The sequence below is a fragment of the Herpailurus yagouaroundi genome, unplaced genomic scaffold (assembly GCF_014898765.1).
Source record: "Herpailurus yagouaroundi ecotype Mexico unplaced genomic scaffold, PumYag 142, whole genome shotgun sequence".
In the NCBI taxonomy this organism is placed as follows: Eukaryota; Metazoa; Chordata; class Mammalia; order Carnivora; family Felidae; genus Herpailurus; species Herpailurus yagouaroundi.
Window position 1 is genome coordinate 1,663,729 of NW_024412397.1, and position 10,001 is coordinate 1,673,729.

The window sequence follows — 10,001 nt, forward strand, 5'->3', positions numbered from 1 at the left end:
TGGGGCTGGCCGGCTCCCGCAGGCTGCAGAAGTGACCTGTCCGCGGTCTGCTGTGTCCACGAGCATTCAAAGTCTCCATCTTCCGTGTTCCCCACCATCAGCCCTAACAGACCCCCGGGACAGGCTATGCGGGCTGTGTGCTCGTCTTCCCTCACTCTCCTGGAGCCCTGGACGGCACTGGCTTGCTGTCGCGTCCCCGGCCGGGGCCTCGGGTGACAAGCCTGTCCCCACACGGCTCGTCCCGAAGCTGAACCCACCTTCTGTGGCAAAAACAAAATTAGCTCTCTTCATTCTTTTAAGATATGTGTGTTAATTAATTAGATTAAGATTAATGCTAAGATTATGGAATTAGAGTGACTATGGAATTAGGGCAAAGGGTATTTAGCACAGGTTGAAATCATCTTGGCTGAGTCTGTTTGGGGTAAAGCAAAATCATTCTGGTTTACTGGGCGGGTCGACTCGGGAAAATATTAGTTATTTCAAGCCTAAGCCAACAAACATCCTTAAACCCAGCCGAAACAATGCAATGATCTCATTTTCATTAATGTCTATATTTAAGATGGAGTTAATTTTTATCACTGTATTTATAATTCCAGTTTTAGCTTAAATAAAGTTTTATGGTGGAATTAATAAAGTGATTGCTCTATCACTCCTTCCTCTGTCTAGAATCAGTCATTCCATCGTGAAAATGGTGAATAATTGTGGATTATTGCATATCTTCCCACTCTGCTCTACAAATAATGAGTAATTTAAATTGTTCACTCACATCCTCTTTTCACCTAGATCTGAGATCTTCCCTGATTGCTTGGAGAGAAATCTTAAATCCGACGCCATCATCTGTCATTTCTACAGCTGTGGGATCCCTAAGTGTCATCCTTAATAATCAGCTCAAACCTGACACCTGATAGTCTCATACCAACACCGCTCAGGAAATGAAGTCTTAGGAAGAGACAGATAGCGGGTGATGTTGATAGACATATTTTACTTGGGTTTTTCCCTGGAAGTTTTGATTAGCTGTCAATTATTTCCCTAAGGTAATATGTTATCTGCCTCTTTATCATTTCTAAAAATTTAATAGGCTCATAAGCACATCACCAGATCCTGAGGAAATTGTTTTATTAAAAAAACAAACAAACCACACACACACACAAGAAAACCTTGCAGGTAGTAATATTATTTGAAGGACGCTCTAAATTCTTTACTAATTAACTAATCTTAATTTCACCATTTCCTTCACAAGTCATTAGAGAATCATCTGGAAATATGATGAGTCCTGGAATCTTACAGCTGGGCCTCTGCTACCACCAGAGACTCATAAACACATCGGCACCTTCATGGTTCACCTCCAGACACTTCATGGATTCAAAACCAATCTTTTACACTTTGTGGGCTTTAAAAAGTTTTCCAAATTATTAGACCTTTCATAGATTTCATGCTATGTTTCGAAACGGAAGCAATTATTTGAAATGACATAAATTCCCTCTTTGTGATTGTTTGGGCCGCAGCAGAGATAGATGACAGACACTTGACTCCCTCGGTTGCCCAAACAATTTGTATTTGTGAGTGTGATTTCTGCTTTATGGACTTTCGCCTTTGATTTAGGGAATTCAACAGTCTCTCATTTTTTCGGGTTGAATGGGTGTGGAGACTGCCGTGCGGGTTGTAACATCACGGAGAGAAGGGAGAAGGGGTGCGTGTTGCCGGCACACGACGGTTTGTCTTGTGTCCCACTGACATAAACTGTGCTCCTCACTGCTAGCACATTAAGTGCTTCTCACAACAAACCTACCTGACCTGCTCAGGAGAAGACATCAGCTTTGTCCCTGTGGAAGAAGACGTTTGGGCCAGTCCTTTAATACACTTAATATCCCTGTGTGAATAAAAACGAAAACAACAACAAAACAAACAAACAAAAAAACCCCACAACGTATCCAATCCCTTTTTCTTTAAGTAAGCTCTACCCCCACTGTGGGGCTCGAACTCATAACCCCGAGATCTAGAGTCACACGCTCCGCCGACTGAGCCAGCTGGGCGCCCCTCTTTTCCATTTTCGTAGGTGAAGAAAGTGTGTGGAATGGACTGTAGATGCCAGCTAGTTCAGCCCTTGTCTAATAAACGAAGTGGGTCTTCCAAGGAGACGTGACCGCTCGGGGACCACGTGGCTAACAGGACCGAGCCGCTGCCAAAGCCATCACAACTTACCAGGTCACAGTTTATTAAAAAGCGTGCTAACACCGTATTAGTTCAGAGCGTAAGCATACTCACTAACTTGAAATTAAAAATGAAGGCCTTCATGCCGAGATTTGACCTAAGTTATTCTGGCGAGTTCTGAGAGAGTCTTAAGGTGACATCATCGGTGGGGAGTGGAAAGAACCCTCTGAGCTTCCTTTGCTCGCGCACCGTCACAAACGTGTTTCCTTTACCGACCAGACGTATCCTTCAAAAAGCAAATCTCAAGCTACGTTTAATTAGAAAAGCCCTCTTAATTGACATACATGGGAAAACACAGAGACCTTTCCGTCACGTTATTTCTTTCAAGACTATGGCACACGGAGTCTTTTATTATCTTCTCCACCTTGTGTGTGAATTTGGGGGTCAGGTGTATTCAGGGAATTACCAAAGGTCACCCAGTACAGCTGAGAATCAAATCCACGTGTCGGACTGAAAATCTTGCCGTCTTCCCACCATGCTGCCTCCTGTGAAGACGCCTGCGGGGCTGTAGAGGGAGACCTGGGTCGTGACGGTCTTGGGCCCCATGTCCTGTTTACGGTGACTCAGTGTCCTCTGTGTGGGGTCACATGCATGCACTGTTTTCCCTTTTCTACACAAGCTTGCCTCCCCCTTCCCCCATGGCCTAATCCGTGCCTTGTGTCTTGCTTTCTGAAGGTTGTCCTGAAACTACTGAAGGTCATCTCCATTTAGATGTGTGCAGAGATGGTTGTTTTAATGTCATTGTCACATACGTAGAAAGTTCCCTATAAATATTTCGCATTGACAGGGGAAAAATAGTGACATGTAAAGAACTCGATTATCATGTCCACCAAAAGGCCGTGAACTTGAAATTCACAAGTGACACGTTTGGGCAGGTGACTGACGCGTGTCTGTGGTCGTCCAAGGACTTTCTAGGAAGCCCTCACTCAGCAAGCTCTATCACATCACGAGTTAGGGACATGCAGAACGGCGGGGGGAAATACGCTTGGATGGAGAATACTCCCCGCCCGAAAATGATCCACCCTGCAATCTATACCTGGAACGGAAAATAAATATCCCAGCACATTTGAGTCCGGGTGTATGTGACGGTGGGCATTCACTTAGATCGCCTGCAGGTGGAATCTCGTTATTTGATTTAAGAAATCCGAGCACGTTAGGGCAGTGAGATACTTTGGAGTTTCCTTTTCTGTTTGAGCCATTGGACCATTCATGAGTGATTCCCACTTGTTTGCAGAGTGCTGGCCGTGACCGCTGACCGCCAAAGAGAGATCTTTCGCTCTCTTTTGGAGTGCTGTGCTTATAACTCTACGCCTCTCTATGTTCTACAGTCACATTGCACCCGTCACACAACACATTATTTTTGCCAAATGATGCAAACAGTTTCTCTCTTGTGATAGCCTGCTACCGATTAAGTACCCAGTGATGTAACTGGTCTGCCAATCGTGGCTAAACCCAGGAAAAATAACAAGATTTGGGCAAATTGTGGTGAGGACCCCGTGCATAGGCACATTTGCTTAAATGTTTCTGTTCTATATTCGCCTCGAGTTAGCAAGCATGTCGGGACGTGACCTTTTCAAATTATGATTTGTAAAGGAAAGCTTTCTAGTTTCGTTAGAAAGTATACGAAGAAGAAGAAAGAGAGGTAGAAGGAGGAGGAGGAGGAGCAAATAAATACTTTCTAGGTCTCCGTATGTCAACTGAGGTGAAGAACTTGGGTGCCGCAGCAGTTCAGGCTAAAAATGAATTTCCCACAAAATGTGGGGACTCTGAGGCAAAGAGATCATTCTGGATAATTTGCCCACTTCTTCGCCAGAGTGATTCTCCGTTTCGTTCCAGCGTGAACGCATCCAGGTGGTGCGGTGGCCTAAAGTGACTCGCCCACGTGTCCCGAGGGCTGCACGGGGACGGTCCTGACCCCCCTCCCCTGCCAGGAGGAGGGCATTGTCTCGCTCCCATGTCATGGGTGAGCTCACCGGGCCCAGGACGAAGGGCAGATTAGCCGAGCCTTCCAGGTTCTCTCGCTTACCATGCCGCAGCCTCCTTAATCTGCTTGGATGGATTCCACTCGCCTTATGAAGAGTCAGAACACCAAGAAGCTGTGTTCCTTTAAGCGAGTTACACAGAAACCGTCCCCAGCAGCGTCGCTGCCGTGACAGACAGTACCTTGGAGTCCTCTCTCCAGAAGAGCCCCCTTGAAGTATGAGGCGCAAAGAGAGGCGACGCCTGGTTCTGTGCGTGCTCGCGCACCACAACCATAATCACAACGACGGGGAGGCGATGTGGAAATATGCAGCCCTCGGAAATGGATTAAACGCACATACATTTTGTAATGAGTGACTGTAATGAAAGCCAAATGAATTATAATAAAATATGGAGTTTTAAAAAAGGAAACTACTCCATGCGTAATGTTGCCGGAGACATTTAACAGTCTCTCACTGCATGCTGTTGTCAAAGTAAATAACTACCCAAGACAAACTTACAAAGTGGTTTTAACTCCTAATGTGGTGTAGAGACTTAGTCATTTAATTTGTTAATTAGTATTATGCCAGAAACGATCTATTCAATATGAAGCAAATATGTTTACAATCTTATCTGCCATCTGTTTAATCGATGGGAGAATACTTAGAGCTGGATTCTCAAAGAGGGTTGTGGAAAATTTGTTCCACAATTAGTGGAGCAGATTTTTTAATTCTGGAGGAATTTTGCACGTGCGGGGGCACCTCCAGTAAGTGCTAGCGCATCACGCGCGGCTCCTCGCCATTAGCGACTGTCTGTGATGGGCTTCGGCAGATGCGCACCACGGTTACGGAGGGGACGGAATTTCTGAAAAGATACCTATGGACGCTCTGGTGGATCTGCGGGCGTGTGACACCAGCTCCTGAAAAGTGGAACTGGTCTGGCCCCAAACAGTTGCCCCAGGTGTAGTTTGCACACGCCAGGAGGCTCTCCGATCGCCCGCGACCCGCGCCGTTCCCGTCAGCAGCAATTTTTCAAGATTCCGTACGAGAAATCTTCGCTGTGCCAACCGATTCTCCAGGTGCTTTCTCTAGAACTGCTGCTTAGGAGCAGGTTTTAAATCATGACTCGGAAGGGACGTGAAAATGAAATTAGAGAGAATCGGGTGTCTCGGTAGAAGTACCACTCGTCTAAACCTGGACCGAGGGCAGGCGACACCAGCAGGACGCCCAGACGCGAGCCGAGGAGCCCGAACAAAGTCTGTCCTCCCGTCTCCCTGCCGGAAAGCTGGCGGCGCTGGATTCGTGTGAACGCTGAGACATTCCAGGACGGCGCCCCTGACTCTCCCGTCAAAGACGTTCCAGGCTTTAGAATCATCGCTTTTTTTCATAGCGCCATTCATCAGCCGAGCACATCTTCAGGAATTTTGCTAAATACACCACGCACCATTTGTGAGCACCAGGGCTCACATGCATCATATTGTCAATCACTCAGGTGCCAGGAATGCTTTGTGTTTCCCAGTTCTATAAATTACACGTATGCTACTTTAACTCCTGTTAACAAAGCAAAATTTCAAAGAAAATCCCTGTATGACATTTGTGCAGAATTAACCTTCCTCCTTATTGTCATTTATGTTTCAGCTAAAACCAGGTAACCAGGTCCCTATTTTTGGTTCATCTATTAATCTCAAAGCAAAATACGACATCTGTTTTAAAAGCTCACCTTCGTGTGGCTTTTGTGTGTGTGTGTGTGTGTGTGTGTGTGCGCGCGCGCGCCTCTGGAATTCTCTAAAGATGTTGAAGTCCTTGCAAAAAGGAGAACAAAGATTATCTGAAAGAAAAAAACAAAACAAAACAAAACACTGATGATGGCCAGGCAAACTAATTCGTTATTTTGTTCAATGGCACTTTATTCCACTGCTTTGCTTTTCTCACTTTTCCCCCAGACCTCCCCCTCCCCCCACCCCCCCAGCCAAGAGGTTTAGTGCTTATGGTACAAACGGTTAGTAGGGCGGAGAAACCTAAGGATGATTTATGTCGTGAGAGACTGTTCCAGCATTTAAATCACTTTCCCTTCCGAACTTTTTGTGGCTTATTGTGCAGAACTGACCTTATGAGCTCTGGCCCGTGGGGGAACACACTTCCTGGGACTCTGAAATGTCTGTGGATCCACGGCATCCTGGCTGGTAACGCTTTTCCCACTACGTTATTCCATAACGTGCTTGGAGGACATCCCCAGGCCACAGAAGATCTCCCTACGTTTGGGAAGAATAATGTGCCGACCTGTAGTTGTCTCCCTAAATACGTTTCTGTACATCTTGAATCACTCTGTGAGGACAACTTAATCCTCGATAGGTTCGATGCAGGAACGGCACACATACGATTTGCGTAGACATGTACGAATATCTTTATATTAAATCCTACAACCAGGGACCCCATCTCTCTAGTCAGTATGAAGATTTTTGCACGAACACCTCCCCCACCCTGCCCCCCACATCTTCCAAAAAAAAAAAAACAAAAAACACGGGGGCCTTTCTGGCTAACAAGGCTTAGCTGAACAGGCACCTGATTCCCCAGACCTTCTGCACACAATACAGAAAGTCCGGTGGAGACATTACAGGATCAAACCCATTGTAACATTCTAAAACTCAATTCATCTGTTCCTAATAGTGTTTCAATAGTATCCTAGTAACCTCTTCTGTGAAGCTTCATCTGGTCTGTATTTGCAAACACTATTAAAAAAAGGGCCTTGTATTCAGGGGGAAAAAAGTCTGTGTTAATCTCTTCCGAGAGCTGCTGGGGAGAGGTGCGGGCGCCTCTGTGGGCAAGTGTATTTGCCAACATGCCATATGGGAGTCATGGTTGGGACTTTTTTTTTCCTAGAATAATTAAATGTTGATGGCAGAGTTCAAATGGATCATTAAAATTCAAAAGTGTAAGAAACAGATTTTTTCTTATGTTGCTGAACGCTCCAGAGGGCCGAATAGCTAGCAGAAGTGAGGCAGGCTGCCGTCCTGCGATCAGCATGCGTTGGGAGGGTGCTAATTTGATCATAATATAGTCATCTCTGAAGATTACAGCTATTCAATTAAATATTCTAATTAACCTGAAGTATTAGGCAAATGATACTAATTACAAATATTCTCCTGAGATTCACAGCAATGAAAATCCCACTTGCAACTGATACTTCTAGCCAATGTTTCGTAACACAATGTCCTATATCATAGGCTTTCAGAATATTAAAATGCAGTTAATTTGCCTAAACCTCATTTGTTTAATGGCATTAGCATTTTGTTTGAAATTGTAATAAACGTACATCCCGCTTTCAAGTAAAATTTAAAATGAGTGCACTCTTGGGGTAACTTAAGACTCCTGTTTACAGACCCCGCACTTGACTCAGTAAGCGGAACAGTCTGAGTTCCACTCTCAGCCATTAAACATATTGAAATTGTTTAAAAATGCTAATAATTTGTCTTTTCAGATAAGAAAAAAAAGGATATTTTGCAGTAAAATTTCATGACGTCGCCCATGTGACCGGGCTCCCGCTGCGAAGGCCCCAGCGCTTGAACTTCCTTCCGCTCCCTGGGAGGGCGGCTTGCGCTCCGCGGGGCGGCTGGTGGCTTTGGAGGCGCAGGAAGGGCCGCGGTGCCCACAGCGCTCACCCGTCTGCGCCGCGCTTACCCCCGAGGGCGGTGGCTCTTCTGCGTGCCCGACCTCGGCCTTAGCCCGGGACCCCTGCCCACTATCCACCCTCTGGGCCCCTCCAGTTCCCCCACGGGGCCGCCCTTCCCAGGAGCACGTCTCAGACCGGGCTCATCCTGAAGGACACATGCCCTCTGAGCTTTCGGGGACAGGAGGGCTCTGTGGGTGCCCCGCCTGGCGTCCCCAACCAACTCACAAAGTTGCGTGCATGCTCCCAGACAAGCCCAGGAGTCTAGGTGTGTGTGCTCCCGGGTCTGACCGTCTTCCTGGTGCCGTCAGATGACTTGGAAGCAAAAGGGGGGCTGGTGTCGTCCTGTGATTTGTGGCCCAAAGGTATAAGCAGCGTAAGGGCAGAAGAGTTAGGATCACGTTCTAAGTGGAGACACGGCATCCATCTGTGCCAGTGTCCTGCCCCGAGACCAGCGTGTACGGACGGGGTTTTGGGGAATGGGGAGGACAAACACTGCACTCCGGCGTTGAAACACCCAGCAACAGACACGGGGTTTAGACTAAAAGTAGTCGGACAGAAGTAAGGAGGTGAGGGAGAGGGCCGAGTACGCGGAAATGTGCAGGACCCTACTGGGACCATGTCTGCCCGGTGCCAGCGGGCACCGGGTGCGTTCAGCCTTCACCAGGGGAAGAGCAGACCTGCCTGCCATCTGTACTTGTGCCGGGACTCGACACGGCACAATGGCCTACGGACGTGTCCTCCAGGGAGCGAATATGCCGGGATGATTTACCTTTGTAAACACGGATGTAATAAAGTCACCACGAAATGCATTGATCTCTCAGAAGCAGAGAAAGTGAGGGAGGAGACGTTAATTTATATAAAGTGAACAGAATCGAATAATAAACACAGGAGGAGCAGATAATGCCCAGTGATGTACACGTTTACCAGAAGAGACCAAACACAAGAAAGGATCCACTTTTCCGAGAGGAGGAACCTCCACCTTTGAGGACACGTGGGATCTTGATTTCGCATGGAATGAGCTCTGTTGGTGGTCCCCGAGGTCCCATCCCGGGTCGAGAAAAGCATACGCTTGAGAAGGGGGGTCTGTTTCCAGCATGGTCCGTGCTGATGGTTGAGCTGTGCGTACATAAGGATGTTCCCATTTCTAGGGGACTCGTGCGTCACCCGCCTGTGCTGCGGGGCGGGGGGGAGGGGGGAGGGTCGTTAACATGTTCATAGCTACGTGGACAGAACAGAACACAGCAGGTCGTTTTGCAAGAGTTCTGGAAAGATCACTTTCATACGTTGGGACGACATGTTTGAGTGGAGGATGATGTTTTCAAGGATGTACAGGAAGTGGTGCAAACACGCTCTAGAAGGTTCTTCTGGAGGACGTAAATGCTTAGCGGTCACAGAGGTTTGGGAAACACTGTATATTATCAGTTGCTTTCTTTCGTAGCTGGTTTGTGCATGGATTAAAGAAGCACAGAAAAGCAACATACAACATTTAAGTAAAATTTGTATTCTTATTATTTTCCTAAAAGGAATATTATCTGGTCATTGTCAAAAGTAGAGGGGCCACAGCAAGTCTGCGGCAGGCTCCGTGTTTCAGTTTTTCTGAACCTGCATTTCCCTCGGCCTCTCTCACGGCGAGGAGCCCCCCCCACCCCCACCTGCTCTTTGCACTGGCTACTGGAGGGGAGAGGGCAGTTGAAGAGCTAAGACTGAAAAATAATGGAAGAGGAAAGAATAAGCCTAAAATAGACAACTGAGAGAGAGAAATGAAAAAAAAAAAAAAAAAGAGAAAGAAACTGAAAATCTCCTTCGAAAGGAGGCAAATCCAAGACTGTTATTTGAGGCTCCAACAACCTCTTCAAAGGATGAGCTCCAGTTCTGGAAGGTTTGGGGCTGTCAGTCTTTGTGAGCCTGGGGACGTGGACGATGTGGGGGACCGTGAGCCTGGGGATGTGGATGATGTGGGGGACAGTGAGCCTGGGGACGTGCACGCGTGTGGGGGACCGTGAGCCTGGGGACGTGGACGATGTTGGGACCGTGAGCCTGGGGACGTGGACGATGTGGGGGACGGTGAGCCTGGGGACGTGCACGCGTGTGGGGGACCGTGAGCCTGGGGACGTGGACGATGTTGGGACCGTGAGCCTGGGGACGTGGACGATGTGGGGGAC